This window comes from Danio rerio, chromosome 5 (assembly GCF_052040795.2).
Source record: "Danio rerio strain M-AB ecotype USA chromosome 5, GRCz13ab, whole genome shotgun sequence".
In the NCBI taxonomy this organism is placed as follows: domain Eukaryota; kingdom Metazoa; phylum Chordata; class Actinopteri; order Cypriniformes; family Danionidae; genus Danio; species Danio rerio.
In genome coordinates, this window is record NC_141025.1 from 11,998,678 (window position 1) to 12,014,846 (window position 16,169).

The following is a 16,169-nucleotide window of genomic DNA, read 5'->3' on the forward strand; positions in this document are numbered from 1 at the left end:
CATAGCAAATAAGTGTGAACAAATGTTTCTTAGTACTGGGTTGCAGCTGGAAGAGCATTCGCTGTGCAGAACATATGCTGGATAAGTTGATGGTTCATTCCGTTGTGGCCACCCCGATGAATAAAGGGACTAAACTGAAGCAAAATGAATGAATGAAATTGGCCATAGTGTATGTGTGTGAATGAGAGTTTATGGGTGTTTTCCAGTGCTGGGTTGCGGCTGGAAGGACATCCGCTGTGTAAAACATATGCTGGATAAGTTGGCGGTTCATTCTGCTGTGGTGACCCTTGATTAATAAAGGGACTAATCCGAAAAAAAAAAGAATGAAATTTGGCTGTAGTGAAAGAGAGTTTATAAGTGCTTCCCAGAACTGGGTTGCAGCTGGAAGGACATCCGCTGTGTAAAACATATGCTGGAAAAGTAGGTGGTTCATTCCGCTGTGGCGACCACTGATTAATAAAGGGACTAATCCGAAAAGAAAATGAATGAATGAAATTTGGCTGTTGTGAATAAGAGTTTATAAGTGTTTCCCAGAACTGGGTTGCAGCTGGAAGGACATCCGCTGTGTAAAACATATGCTGGATAAGTTGGCGGTTCATTCCACTGTGGCGACCCCAGACTAATAAAGGGACTACAACGAAGCAAAATGAATGAATGAAATTGTCTGTAGTGTATGTGTGTGAATGGGAGTTTATAGGTGTTTTCCAGTGATGGGTTGCTGCTGGAAGGACATCCGCTGTGTAAAACATGTGCTGAATAAGTTGGCGGTTCATTCTGCTGTGGTGACCCCTGATAAATAAAGGGAATAAGCTGAAGAAAAAATGAATGACTGAACAAATGAAAGAAAAATGAGCATGATTATCCAGTGACATGGAACTTTTATTGTGTGTTCATGCTTATGACGTCCCACACCCTCGATTTCCGATTTGTTTTTATAGAAAACAGGGAAACAGCAGTGAGGCTTAAATATGTTGTGTTTTATTAAACTGCACAGAGCCCCATTATAACAGATGCCTAAGATATCTTTAGTCTGATAAAACAGCACTGTTTTTTCTCCATGTGATCATGAGAGGAAAAATGGGAAGCTGTGGCATAATAAAAGCTCTGCTGTTTTCGTGCCAAATCCCACTCCTCTCTAATCAGCCTTACTTTGCTTCATACTGCCATGATAATAGCTCATCCATGAACATAATTGACACAGGAGTCCTGCAGGACGTAATGAACTCTCATGGTTCCACACTCAATCACATCGTCATCAAAATACACCTATATTTGTTGTGAGCATGCACCCTCTAGTGGTGGAAATGACATACTGTGCCTTTAACGGAAGAAAAGAAGTCATAAGGAGGACGAAAATGAGCACATGATGATAGCATTGTCATTTCTAGGTGAACTATCCCTTTAAAGACAAATTCCTCGCCTAATGACACCCTTTCTGAAACGAATAAATCAGTGGCGTCAAAGCCGTTGCCAAAGTATGATTTATGCATTTGTCTCTCCCTAAGCATCTTCCACGCCATCCATCATCTTCGACCAAAATCCCAGAGAACACGGGTTAAATCATCTTCACCTCATCTCTGCTTCTGCATCTGGACTGTGTTGAGGGGGTGGGACATCTCTGAAGTTGAATAATAATCTAAATGTCATTAATCATTAGTCCACACTCTGTCTCCTTCTGTTTCTCTGCGTTCTGTCAGTGCGGCGTGGATGTGGCCGCCTTTTTCCCAGTTCACCCACATGTTTACTGTTGACTGGCTGCGTGTCGGGAGCCTTGGTGACGGTGCACATGAGCGCTTTTTTGCACGTCACACGGAAATATCCATCTTCCCCAAGGGCTTCGGCAGCTTGAGGGTTTGACACTGAGATGTATGGGATGTTCATGGTCCACTTGGCCCACCGTAGAAGTGAACAGCACGCTAGAAGTCAGTCGCTAAAGGCGTTAGATTCCATGTAGCTTCTGCCTTATGGCTCTACTTTCAATTCCCATAGCATGAGACACTCATTCAGAGCCACTGTAAAAAGAAGAAATATTCACACAACTGTGAGGAATGTGCTCCTTGGAGATGTCAATCAAGGGATGTTGGCACTTGGAGAGTGAAAATATACACTCTAAAATATGCTGGGTTGTCATAACACAACTTTGTTGTAAACACAGACAAACCCAACATTAAATTTAACATTAAAACTACATTTCAGGACAATTCATCTTTACTTTGATAGTGTTTTTACAATGTAGATTGTGTCAAAGCAGCTTAACATAGAAGCTCTAGTCCAGGGGTCTCAAACTCAATTTACCTGGGGGCCGCAGGAGGCAAAGTCTGGGGGAGGCTGGGCCGCATAAGGGATTTCACAAAAAAAAAAGTCCTCAAATGTCATTATTAACAGTTTTAATTATTTCTTCTGAGCATGAAGTGTCCTGAACATTAATAGAACATTAGGTGAAGATTATGAACAGTTCTTCTTAACATGGCATCTTTTGCCTATTCCTTGCTGCCAGAGACTTGACAGCGCTTCTTCTCACAAATCTGAACCACATTTGGTTTTAGAGCGGAAGCAGTTGAGACCCTCAGTATGGCTTGGGGGAACTCACTCAAAACGTTCATTCCCTCACCCATGCCCGTGCAGAGACCGTCCAAAGGGCATGTGCAGGATAAATTTTTGGAAGAGCAGGGGTGGGGGGGGGTGAGATTGGTGCAGATCTGCAGAGTGGATGCGCGCGTACTGAAGAGCAGTGTTATCGCGTGCGTACAGATCAGCTGTGTTGTCGCGTGCGTACTAATCAGCTGTGTTGTCGCGCGCGTACTCAAGAGCGGTGTTGTCGCGCGCCTACTGAAGGGCGGGACTGAAGGTGTGCCGCGTCGCGGGGGCACTTTTGATCCTTTTGGAAGGGCACTTTCTATACAAGACTAAAAAGGGCATGTGCACTGCACATGTTGAGCCCTATATGTGCACGTGCCTGCCCTCACCTAAAAAAAAAAAGGCGTATATATGTATAAAAAAAACACCCCCACCCCACTCCAGTCACATCAGTCTGTACCAGTCTGTATCTACCTATAATTTATATAAGATGCAGGCTGTAGCTAGGTAGGTGGCAGGCTGCAGATAGGTAGCTAAGTGGCAGGCAGGGGCGGAAACAGCTTACCTTGGTTCTGGCCGGCGCGAGTTCCCTCCTAACACTTCCCGCCCGTCACAGCGTCTAACAAAGGGGCAGAGTGCGTGGTGACATCACCGGCATCCCCGCCCCTTTGTTTACACGGTGGGTGGGGAATGCCAGTGACCGCTGTGTACGGATAGAATCAGCGGAGCAGGGAGCGCTCTCTCTCCCTGCTCCACTGATTCTGTCAGTGTACAGCGGTCGGCGCAGGCCACAAAATATTGCACTGAGAGCCGCGAGTTTGAGACCCCTGCTCTAGTCAATTAAAAGCTTCAGTCCAGTTTTCAGAGTTGAAGTTTAGTTTAGTTCAGTTCAGTGTGGTTTAATTTTCACTGCTGAAAGTCCAAACACTGAAGGCCAAATCCATCGATGCGCAGCTCCAGTTCCAAGGTTTAAACCAAGCAAGCTCTACAGATCCCAAACTTCACCAATTGACGAAAGTGAAAGAAAAAACCTCGAGAGAAACCAGGCTCAGTTGGGCATGACCATTTCTCTTCAAAACTTCTTGTGCGGAGCTGCAGTCTAGGCACCAGATGCTGGAGAATGCTGGACGTCCATTGTGGAGAGCTGCAGGTGTGATTAGGTCACCGGACGGTGTTCAGGCTAGCCTACAGGATCAGTGCAGAGACTCGTCTGTCACTGTAGTGTTTTAGGATTCAGTCTTCACTTCTCTAAGACTGCCACAGCATCTGCTCAGGATACGGCCTGATCCAGGATTATGGAGACCTCGGGATGTCCATAATCTGACACTTTTTAACCCGATGGTTGGGTTTATTCATATTTTATCCAGTGTTGGGCTATCAACGATGAGAGCATTGACCTTTTTAGGTGAACTATTCATTTAAAGACATATACCGCCCCCAATGACACCCTTGTAGGTTTGACCCAGTGTTGACCCAACATTAGATCAAACATGGACAAACCCAACACTTGGTTACCTTCAAATAAAATTAATGATACTTTTAAACCCAATGGTTAGGTTTGTTCATACTTGACCCAATGGGGGCTATTAGTGATGAAAGCATTGTCATTTTTAAGTAAACTATCCCTTTAAAGACAAATAATGACAACCTAGTAGAGTTGGACTCAATGTTGACCCAACATTGGATCAAACATAGACAAACCCAACTTTAGGTTAACTTCACACAAATGTAAGAACACTTTATAACCCAATAGTTAGGTTTGTTCATATTTGACCCAATGTTGGGTTTCAACTACACAGCATTTGGTAGCCCTTTATTTTGATGGTCTATTTGAGTATTAGTAGACTGTCTGCTTAATATCTGCTGATAATGCTCCTTCAACAGACATTTAACTGACTATAAGAAACTTTGCAAGTACATGCCAACTTACACTAACCCTAACCTAACAGTTTACTTATAATCTAATGAGAAATAGTTGGCGTGTAGGTGCAATGTAACTTAAATTCAACAAAGAGACCATCAAAATAGTGTGACCCAGCATTTGTTTATAGTGTACACAGAAAAAAAAATGCACTCTGGATCATGCAATAATGAGGATTTCAATTCCAGTTTTTCTCAGTCGCTTTGATGCATTTCTCACAACACTATTTACATTTGCACAACGGCTAATGCAATTCTCTTAACAATTAGTCATTTGTGCACATCCTGGTAGCAGTTTCTCTTTCTTGCCAACAAATTGCAAATGTTTTTGAACATGCATCAATTGCATTATCATTATCATAACATTATCATCTGCTTATGTCATGTCAGTCAAAATTAACAAAACTTGTGAATGCTGAATAGTCATACCACATAAAACTAATAGTCCTTATTTCATTACTGGAGTCATTACATACAAAAATGTTGAACTAGTTGTCAAAATCTGTCAAGCAAATTTTATAAAACAAATTTAAATCTTTATTTTCTTGAAAATGTCTTAAAAATTGAACAATTTGATGAATGATTTACAAACCTGTGCATGTTGTAGGCTCAGTTCCAATATGTACTGCAATATTGTGTACAGTTGTGCACAGCTCTACCTAAAGGGAGTTTATGTTTGTTGTAAATAAGGCTGTGTTTGTTCTTTTGCACAATGCTGTGAATAAATTAGAATTGCAAAGAGCATCTGCAGTAAAAATGTGAAACATACATATTCAGTGTCTTGTACTCAGATACCTCAGTAAGCAGTGATGTCTGACTTTACTGTAGTTTTCAAATGGCTGTGCAAATAGTCTATAGTGCTGTCTTGAGCATTTTCAGGACATGTCACCAGGGGCGGACTGGCCATCTGGCGGACCGGGCCCGGTGGGCCGACGTACTTTTTGGGCCGGGATGATCATCGTCTTATGATCTGATCGGCCCATAAAAGGCTTAGCAGCCTATCGTTTTTTTCTGCCTTATTAACTGACGCTGCTGTGATCTGTGACTATCTGAAAGTAAGATGCTTTTTTCCCGGAGAGACAGACCGGGCCGGCCCATGTGACACTCTGCAGCCCATTGGCTCTTTTCTGTATTGACATTGGTCTGGCCCAATCACAAACTCCTATTTTGGACTCCGTGTGAGCGTGCGTCGTCTGTGTGTATTTGTCAAAATTGTCGAGAGTCAGAGAGAAGAAACGCAAGGCAGGCGCAGATAAATCGCGGGAAATACACCGGCTTTTCATTTAGTGATTCTGAAAAGTTCTCCGTTCATTCTAGCACACGGCTAAAAGCGCAAATCACGTGACCACACACACTCTGCCAAGAGCTGCAGCTCAGTTCAGCGGGTGAGCATAAACCCCAGGTGAGAGTATAGTGTTCATCAGTTCAGACAGTTCATCTGCTGGATGATCTCATCTCACTATAGTTGTTAAACGTGATAATGAATTCATCTTGTTGTCTCTATCTAACAATTCTTATGTCTTTTGAATCACTTGTTCTCAGTTAACTGTTTTGGCTGAGTGCAAAGATAAGCTAATATATTAATTTATGTAACCACATACACTGATTCTGCACATTGACTAATTGTTTACCTTTATCGTTTAAATTTAATGTACGTTATTCTGTTATAATGGCTATTATTGGTTATTAAAACTGATATTCTGCAAAAGAGACAGGGTAAAGTTCATTATTTTCAATGGAAATGAAAGAAGACAGTTATATTTAAGCCCTGTTTTGTTATAAATATGCAGAGTGAAGATGATGCTCATATAAATATGCAGCTACACGAGGCTGTTTGGTGTCTTTTACTTATATTATATTATATTTGACTTATATTATGTTTTCATTGTTTAGATAGTGAAACAGCAAGCAGGGTGAGGTGAAAGAGGTTATAAAGTACACTGTTCCCTTTGAAGATTTACACATGCATCAGCAGGCAGTTTTTGTTATGTTTATTATTGAATATAGGCTGAGTGAATAGTGTATTGAATAAGCTAAATTGGCCGTAGTGTATGAGTGTGTGTGAATGAGAGTGTATGGATGATTTCCAATATTGGGTTGTGGCTGGAAAGGCATCTGCTGCATAAAACATGCTGGAATAGTTGGCAGTTCATTCCACTGCGGCAACCCCTGATAATTAAGGGACTTATGCGAAGAAAAATAAATGAACGAATAGTGTATTTTTTAGAACTCAACAAATATCTTTATGGACAGTATACAGAAATTAAATTGAGATTAAAGTTTGTATTTATTTATTTCATATATATGGCTTTTGTGTTTTATAGAATATGAGTTGATAAAAATATTGGACGTGCATAGAGAGATGGCATTTTGATTGAATTTAGTGGGCTGCTCTGGCCCAAAATGCCAGGGTCGATTTTTTGCCCCAGTTCAGCCCTGGGTGTCACCAAAATCAGACTTTTTTTGCATTGAAAAAAATGTAGAGAGTAAACTGTCATGATGAAAATATGACTAAGCCATTTGACTATCTTGTTCATAAACAATGGTGTCAGGACTTTTCATTTTGATGATACTGACACTTTGATTGACATGAATACTAGCTTTTGAGGAATGAGCTATCCATTTTGAGCATGTGACGCGCGTTTGCAGGTTATCAGCTAGGTTTTGCAGTTAGTACTAATTGTTTTGAGAAATGCATTAACTGTTGTGCAGAAATGCACTAGTGTTGTGAGAAACACACCAAAGCGACTGAGAAAAACTGTAATGAGACCTTTGTAGGTCACAAGTAATTTAGATTTGCCTATATGAGTTTAATTTTTATTTTATTTTTTTTTGACTCTCAAAGTGCTGATTCTGACTTATGTTTTATGAATCAACAAGGATAACATTTAAAAAACACATTTCTTGCATGGGAGAGTTAAAATAACAAAAATGTTTTTTTTATTATCTATATGAACTAATTAATTTATTAGAACTAGAACATTCTTTCAATTTAGTTCTAATGCAAATTGTTAAGCTTATTTGTTTATTTTAAGTGAATTTAAATGACACTTTTAAGCAATTTATGCAAACTATGTCTTATAAATGGTGGAAAGGACATTACTGACAATACTTATAGATAAATTGGATTACTATATTACAGTTTTTCTCAGTTATGTTGGTGCATTTCTCACAACACTATTTACATTTGCACAACAGTTAATGCATTTCGCAAAAGATTTAGTTACTTGTGCACATCATAGTAGCAGTTTCTCATTCCTTCCAACAAATGCTTTCGGACATTCATCAATTGCTGTCACACAACTCTCTGTTTTATAACATTATCTATAACATACTCTCTGCTGTTTTATAACATTATCATTTGCTTATGTCATGTCAGTCAAAATTAACTAAACTTGTGAATGCTGAATAGTCATTCCATATGAAACTAATAGTCAGACAAAGGACAGACGGACGGACGGACGGACGGACGGACGGACGGACGGACGGACGGACGGACGGACGGACGGACGGACGGACAGACAGACAGACAGACAGACAGACAGATAGATAGATAGATAGTAGATAGATAATTGAACTAATAATATACATAAACACTTACTACGTGACACTTGTCTTTGCCCACCCTCAGAGTGTTTCGTCTGCTCCAGTAAGAGCACAGTGAATACTTGAGGTTCATTAGTTGCCACAGGTGTGCTGGAGTAAAAGATATGACCTTGAATTTACATTTGAAAGATTCAGGAGGTGCTGGAAAAAAACACACACACACACACACACACACACACATTTTGAAGGTTTGAAAAAAACTCTTCACAGACAGTCTTCAGAGCGCCATTGCCATTGATGACACAGTGCTGTGTTTAGCAGTCATCCAACCCCGTTTTTAGTTCAAGAAACCCAGGTGTGTGAAATTTAGCCCCAGTCCTAGACTGCTGCTTATGCTGGAGGCTATGGAGTGCAAAGAAGCTTGCTTAGGGAAACCCAAAACTGCAGGAGCTGCTCTTGTTGTTCCTACGCAGCATATTTACTGAGATAATTTAGAGCACACAACTTTTTTTTTTTGTTGGACAAAGTGCAATTTAAAATTTCTGATTTATTATCTGCTATCACCTTGGAGTAGTATAGTAAGCAAAATAATAATATTTAAAAGCCAAAACTAGATTGTTTTGCTTACCCCGTTAGCAGATTTTGTTGATTATTTTAAGGAAAAACACTTACTTTTTGACATTTTATTTCTGAAAAAAAAAGCTTTTTGATTTAAGAATTTTTAGATATTTGGACTAGATACAAGACAAAAACTAAGTAAGAAAAGCATTGTGTTTTCCTCTGTAACCTTTTTTCGAATATTTTCCAAATTATGTTTAACAAAGCAAGGAAATTTTGACAGTATTTCAAAAATATTATCTTTTTTCAGAGAAAGTCTTATTTGTTTTATTTCAGCTAGAATAAAAGCCATTTTTATTGTTTTAAGGTCAAAATTATTAGCTTTTTTTAATATATATATATATATATGTATATATATATATATATATATATATATATATATATATATATATATATATATATATATATATATATATATATATACACACTCACCAGCCACTTTATAAGGTGTATCTTACTAGTTACTATGTCTTTGGACTGTGGGGGAAACCGGAGCACCCGAAGGAAACCCACGCGAATGCAGGGAGAACATGCAAACTCCACACAGAAACGAGAAACTGACCCAACCGAGGTTCGAACCAGCAACCTTCTTGCTGTGAGGTGACAGCACTACCTACTGCGCCATTGAGTCATCCTACACTAAAAAATGTTAAACGTTATATGTATTAAAACACTTCAAATTATTGACACCAAATTTCATACACACGTTTCACGTTTATCTCATTGTTTCTTAAGCATGTGCGATCGCACAAGTCTTATCTTCATTAGTTGAAAAATTGGGTTATCATGGATAATACCATATGTGAACAACAAAAACACATACAGTTAAAACTAGTTTACATACACTGTCTACTATTACCCTGACTTGCTTAACAATCCTAATTAACCAAGTTAAGCCTTTAAATTGCACGTTAAGCTGAATACTAGCATAAAATATCAAGTCAAATAATATTTAATGTCATTATAGCAAAGATAAAAGAAATCAGTTATAAGAAAAAGCTAATAAAACTATTATGTTTAGAAATATGTTCTGTTTCACAGAAATTGGTGAAAAAATATAAAGGGGGCTAATAATAAAAAATATAAAGAGGGATAATAATTCTGATTTCAACTGTACATCGTTCACATTGCTCATGAGCATGCGCAATATACTGACACTGAAGAGAATAAATTGTTGAATAAAGTTGAATATTTTTAATTTATGTGCACGTAAAAAAAAAAAACTCTTAGATACTCCGATATTCCGACTGTTTTTACTAGGTTTTGTCTACTTTTCTGGACTTTGAACGAGTCAGGACAATTGCTGTAAATGGGGGATCAGAGATTATATCTAAATATTTAAGATATCTAGGTCCCACTTTATATTAAGTGTCTTTAACTACTATGTACTTGCATCAAAAAAATAAATACAATGTACTTACTGTGTTTATGGTGTATTTGAGAACACTTGTGGTGCTTTTGAGTTGGGATAGAGGTTGGGTTATTTACAGGTTTGGAGGCATGGGTAGGTTTAAGGGTGGGTTAAGGTGTAAGGGATGGTCAACAGTGTATTTACAAATGTAATTACAAAAGTTAACTACAGATGTAATTACATACTTGTATTTAATCAAGCATAAGTACACAGTAAATACATGTATTTACACAATAAGTACATTTTAACAAACTATTAATTCCTGTGTAAGTACATATTAGTTAAGGCCACTTAATATAAAGTGGGACCGATACCTAAAATATGTTAATTGTCTTAAGATGACCAAACGTCTCTGTGGTTAGAAACGACATTAGGGAGAGTAATTATTGACAGAAGTCAACTAATACTCTACTGCTGTATAAAATGTGCAGTTGAAGTCAGAATTATTAGCCGAAATAAAACAAATAAGACTTTCTCCAGAAGAAAAAATATTATCAGACATACTGTGAAAATTTCCTTGCACTGTTAAACATCACTTGGAAATTATATAAAAAAAAAACTAAAAAAACTAAAAGGGGGTTGGGGGGGCTAATAATTCTGACTTTAACTGTAGTTGGTAAAACAAAATGTCTTGGTCCATCAATAAAAAAAGTGTTACCCAAAAACTTTCAGTTACATTCTCTCATTTGCAAAGTATTGGTTTGTGACCAGTGGCTCTAGGGAGGACATTTAACAATCTCAGCAAACTTCCCATCTAGCTAAACAACATGCTGCTAATGGACTGTATGTCTTTATGAAGCATATCCTCCACTCTTCTGCCTAAGGAACAAAGGATATGTCAGCTATTCAGTCATGTATAATGTGATTTACATGCAAAATATATGCTCAATCTGGCACATGTAGCACACCCAGCACATGCTAATATTATTCTGTCACTGTTCGTTCTTTTCTCACAGAGACGTTATAGTAGATATGACAGGAGATGTGACACGAGATCCACCAAAACATGATTAGAAATATCAAAGGATCTTGTTATACCATGTTAACTTGGCGGAACACAAATAGATTTATTTTTGGTCCAAAGCATATCAGGAAACAGTTTAAAATGAAGTGTTGTCACAGCATTTCCATAGCCAGACAAATTGGATGGGGAGTTTGTGCCAGCACATTGGGCTTTCCCATTTTCACAGGTAGATTATCAGTGGCGTTCGCAAAAGCAAAAATCACTAGAACTATCGTTCATAAGCAGGTTGTGCTGTCACATTATTCATATGACAATAGCTGATACTCTTGCTGATGACATCTAATTTGTAATCATTTAAACAGAAGAAAAAAATCGTGCAAATAATATTTGACACACTGTTAAAGATTTTAGTAAATTACACAGTATTTTTCTTGTAACACGAAATGTATTTTACTGTAGGACAGTTATACAGTGTTATTGTATTTGCTTTGTGAAAATTACTGTACATTTTAAAGTAGATATACAATTCTGTAAATACAGTTGAAGTCAAAAATATTAGCCCACCTTTGATTTTGTTTTTCTTTTTTAAATATTTACCAAACGATGTTTAAGAGAGCAAGGACATTTTCACAGTATGTCTGATAATATTTTTTCTTCTGGAGAAAGTCTTATTTGTTTTATTTCAGCTAGAACAAAAGCAGTTTTTGTTTAAAATGCATTTTAAGGTCAATATTATTAGTCCCTTTAAGCTAATTTTATTTGATAGTCTATAGAACGAACCATCATTATACAATGACCAGAATACAATGAATTACATCTGGAGCTGTAGTTAGAAACAGTTCCTGGCTGTGTTCTATTCCCAGTTATGTCCCCCATGACCTATTTATTTAGAACAGTCTAACATTTCAGCTTAGAATGATAAAAATAAATCATTAAAGTTATCTCTCTAAGGTGTGATTTGATTTCAAAGTATTTTTACAGTTCAGTTTTAGCGATCTTCATGTTTACAATTGCACTTTAAAAACATTGATGTCATTTTGAACACAGCCGAGTGGGATTTATGTCACGTCTCCAAAGCTAGAATATTTTTTAAAGTCATTGCTCCAAAACTTGTGGAAAAAAAAAAAAAAAAAAACATAGCGTACGTTACTGCTTTTATTGTATAGTAGGTTATTTATTAAGAAATGTAGTATAGTGTATTTGACATGGGCCTGTTGCTTAGAAGATTTCGGCAGTGGTTTACGTGTGTCAAATTGTATAAGCAAACTTTTCAAAAAATATATATAAAATAATTAATATTCTACTTATTATTATTATTATTATTATTATTATTAATGATAATAATAGTAATCTTCATCATTATTATTATTAAAGTAGGATTTTTTATTTCCCAATAAATAATACATTTTGATTTAATTTCTTAATAACTACCCTCTTATTAATGAATGAATTAATCTTATTAATTAATTTTTTTATGATATATCTTTATATATATATATAAAAAAATTATTTTTTTATTTTTTTTAATTAGCACAAAGAAATGATGGGGTTTTTCTCCAAAGAAGTTGCTACGGGTTTTGGGAAACACTCGCCACTATATATTTTCCCAAACGATGCATCATACTATGACAGTTCAGCTGCGAGTTATGTCGCCCTTGCCTAGTTAACCTAATTAACCTAGTTAAACCTTTAAATGTCACTTTAAGCTGCATAGAAGTGTCTGGAAAATATGTAGTCAAATATTATTTACTGTCATCATGGCAAAGATAAAATAAATCATTTATTAGAAATGAGTTATTAAAACTATTATGTTTAGTAATGTGTTGAAAAATAAACAGGGAGGCCAACAATTCAGGAGGGCTAATAATTTTGACTTCTGTACATATACATCAAGATAAATGGTGCTGTAAATGTAAATATGGTAAATTTTCTGTAACTGATATACAGTAAGTTATTGGTGAACTGCTGCCAGTAAGTTACTGTAGATTCTACTGGAAATTGTTGACAGTGTAGCCTTCAAACATGCTTTAAGTAAATAGTAACTTGATTTTAATATATTCAAGATATTAAATAAACAAAATACAAGCAACTGAAATAAGAGCGCTTGAACGTTTACGTTTAGGTTGATTTTGAAGTGTCTCTTTTTCTTTTTCCTGATGTTAAAAATAGGATCTACTGTAAATCCCTCCCATTTTGAGGCAGTACGGTTTTCCCACCCAGCAAATTGATTGACAGCCATGTATAATTATATCCACAAGACAGGATGTGCGCAAAGCTCTCTGTGATCAACAGCACCTCAAGATTGAGTTTTACAATTTTAAAGTAAAACTGTGATGTTTTAATAAAGTCAGTAAAATCGTTTTGTCATTTTTTCACCGCAGCCGCATGTCAGTACAATTATAAAAGAAGACGCTTCAATCTCTGTTCATGGACTTAATTCAGGATTTTGTACATTAACATAACGGATGTGTGTGTGTGTGTGTCCGCGCGCAAACTTTGTAAAGACTTTGTCTGACTCATTGTTGCAGAAAGGCTTGAATTAACTCCACAGCAAATATATCAAATGGCTTTTGGGAAAGTATAAAATGCATAATAAATATTCTAACGGGTGTTTTGAGCTTAAACTTTACAGACACATTCTGGAGACACAAAAGACTAAATCTTAAATCTGGAAAAAAGGGGTAAAGATTAAATATGGGAAAAGGGGTAAAATTGGTGCCCTTGTAAAAAAAAAAGAAAAAAAAAGTGTTGATTTAGTAACATTGGGTAAATATGGACAAACCCAACTGCTGGGTTAAAAACTGTCATTTAAATTTAACCCAACATTGGGTTTATCAATATAACTGTTGGTTTTATATATCTCAGCAGTTTTTCCAAGAAGTCACTTCTCCAGTGTCACATGATCCTTCAGAAAAATGTTGATATTATGCTCAAAAAACATTTCTTGTTATTATCAATGATGAATATAGTAGTGATACTTAATATTTTGGTGGAGACTATGATTTTTTTTAAAAATATTTTCTTTTTCTTTTTTTTTTAATGGGGTATTTCAACCCACAGTAAAATCATATATGAATAAACCAGAATGTGGTTTAAAAAAAAAAAAAAAAAAAAAAAAAAAAAAAAAAACATGTTCTGCAGATTTTGCCCATTTTGAACCCAAATATGAGTGGAAACTTCAAAGCATTTTCAAAGCAAGTGTTTCATAAATGTACACAGTTTCAAATATTTCCCAAATGATGTTTAACAGAGCAATGAATTTTTCACAATAATTCCTATAATATTTTGTTTCCGCTGGAGACAGTCTTATTAGTTTTATTTCGGCTAGCATAAAATACATTTTATTGATATTTTACCCTAATTACCCTAACTTGCCTAATTAACCTAAATAATCCTTTAAATTGCACTTTAAGCTGAATACTAGTATCAAAAATATATAGTAAAATATTATTTACTGTCATCATGGCAAAGATAAAAGTAATCAGTTGTTAAAATGAGTTAAACTGTTATGTTTAGAGATGTGTTGAAAAAAATCTTCTCTCCATTAAACAGAAATTAGGGGAAAATATACAGGGGGGTTAATAATTCTGACTTATACTGTTCATAAATTGTTGCCATCAAAAAATACAAATGTGTTATATTTACATGTATGTGGCCTGATTTTCTTGTAAATTCTAGTATTTTTTTATTAGCATAGCCTTCGTGAACTTCCAAGTATTTGGAAGCATAAATAGAAAAGTACAGCTAAGCTTTAGTGGAACTGCAACAGAAGGAAGTCAACCTGAGAGGAAATTCAGCTGGTGAACAGAGCGCGGCACTTTTTCTTGCCCCTACTTTCTTTATGATCCGTTTCCTTGAGCAGCATCTGTTCCTTCATCTACCTTCCGTGGTAATGTGTGTGCGCGAGCGTGTTTAACACCACCTGATTTTAGCACATGTAAATAAATTCACACTCGCTCGCTCCAACATTTATTCACAACGGTTTTACACCTCCAACTGCTGGTGTGTCCTAGCAGAGATAATTTTAGCACTGCAACCAAAACGACAGGAAGGAGGGGAAAGGCCTGCCAAGCTATGTTTACATATCTTTGTCAAGAATTCAAACATTTCCGGTTGCCAAATCTCTCTCAACTTCTCTGCTCCGCATGCTAACAGATGGAATAATGTGCTCTATTATGCCAGCTCTCTCTCTCTCTAGCGCTAGTGTTTATGGAGAAGTTTCTTTCAGGAATCTTCTAAAAAAGGAGCCCAGTCTTGCAATCGCATGGCTGAATAACTCTCCTCTGTTTTTAAAAGTTTTACTGCCAGCAGTCCGATTCATCTCTCCTCCCCCAGTAAACAGCATGTGTGTGTGTGTTCTTACCCCCATCAATAACTCTGCCAATGCTGTGAAATATGATTACGAACACAGAGACTTTGTTGACACTCTCAGCAGTTCCTGCAGCTTTCCTCTAATTTTGACTGTTCGCTCATCGCTCCTGTTATGAGAGGAAGAAGAAATCGAGAGAAGCGTCCTGAAATAAAAAGTTCCACCCACCTTCAGGCCTCAGGCCCTCAGAAGTGTTTCTGTGTACTTTGCAAAACGCTTGTGTTTAACAGTGAGATACCACACGAAGAACTAAACAGCGTAGGTTTGGGGAACACGTTTCAAACGCTGCCAAACCGACCACACGGAAGGGCCCACTTAAAACACTGAGCTTTCCAAAAACGCCCAGTTGCGCATAAGTTGGTGAATGAGAGCATCCGCACATAAGCAAGAGATGAAATAACAAGGAACTTACTTGAAGAAAATCCCACATGACTTTGTTACATGTAAATGGAAAAAAAAAGGAGTTGCTTCTGGAGATCCCAATTTAAGTCAAATAGAACTTGTGTGACATCATTCCAAACAAAATCAAGCCAAAGTTTTTGGGTTTGAAACCACTAGGCTCATGGATAAGTTTGGGAAATACCTTTGAGCTACCAATAGTTTGTGGTCATGATATTCATTCATTCATTTTGCATCAGCTTAGTCTCTTTTTTAGGGTGCTTTCACACCTGCCTTATTTAGTTTAGTTGAATCGCACTAGAATTCGTTTTCCTTCTTGGTGCGGTTCGTTTAGGCAGGTGTGAATGCAGCAATCGAACTCGAGT

At 36.9% G+C, this 16,169-nt stretch overlaps 1 long non-coding RNA gene across 4 annotated transcripts in view; it reads right to left on the bottom strand.

Annotated features, from left to right (window-relative positions):
• Positions 1 to 15,575, bottom strand: part of LOC141385758 (uncharacterized) — a 68,770-nt gene extending 53,195 nt beyond the window's left edge. Inside the window, exons 1-2 of one of the 4 annotated variants that reach the window (XR_015490941.1) lie at positions 15,400 to 15,521; positions 8,099 to 8,193 (exon numbers count right to left, since the gene is read on the bottom strand). This is a non-coding gene — a long non-coding RNA (uncharacterized LOC141385758). Of the gene's footprint in view, positions 1 to 8,098; positions 8,245 to 15,399 lie in introns of all 4 variants that reach the window. The other 3 variants (XR_015490939.1, XR_015490940.1, XR_015490942.1) reach the window with 3 other exon arrangements.
• Between the last annotated feature and the right edge of the window lie 594 nt (positions 15,576 to 16,169).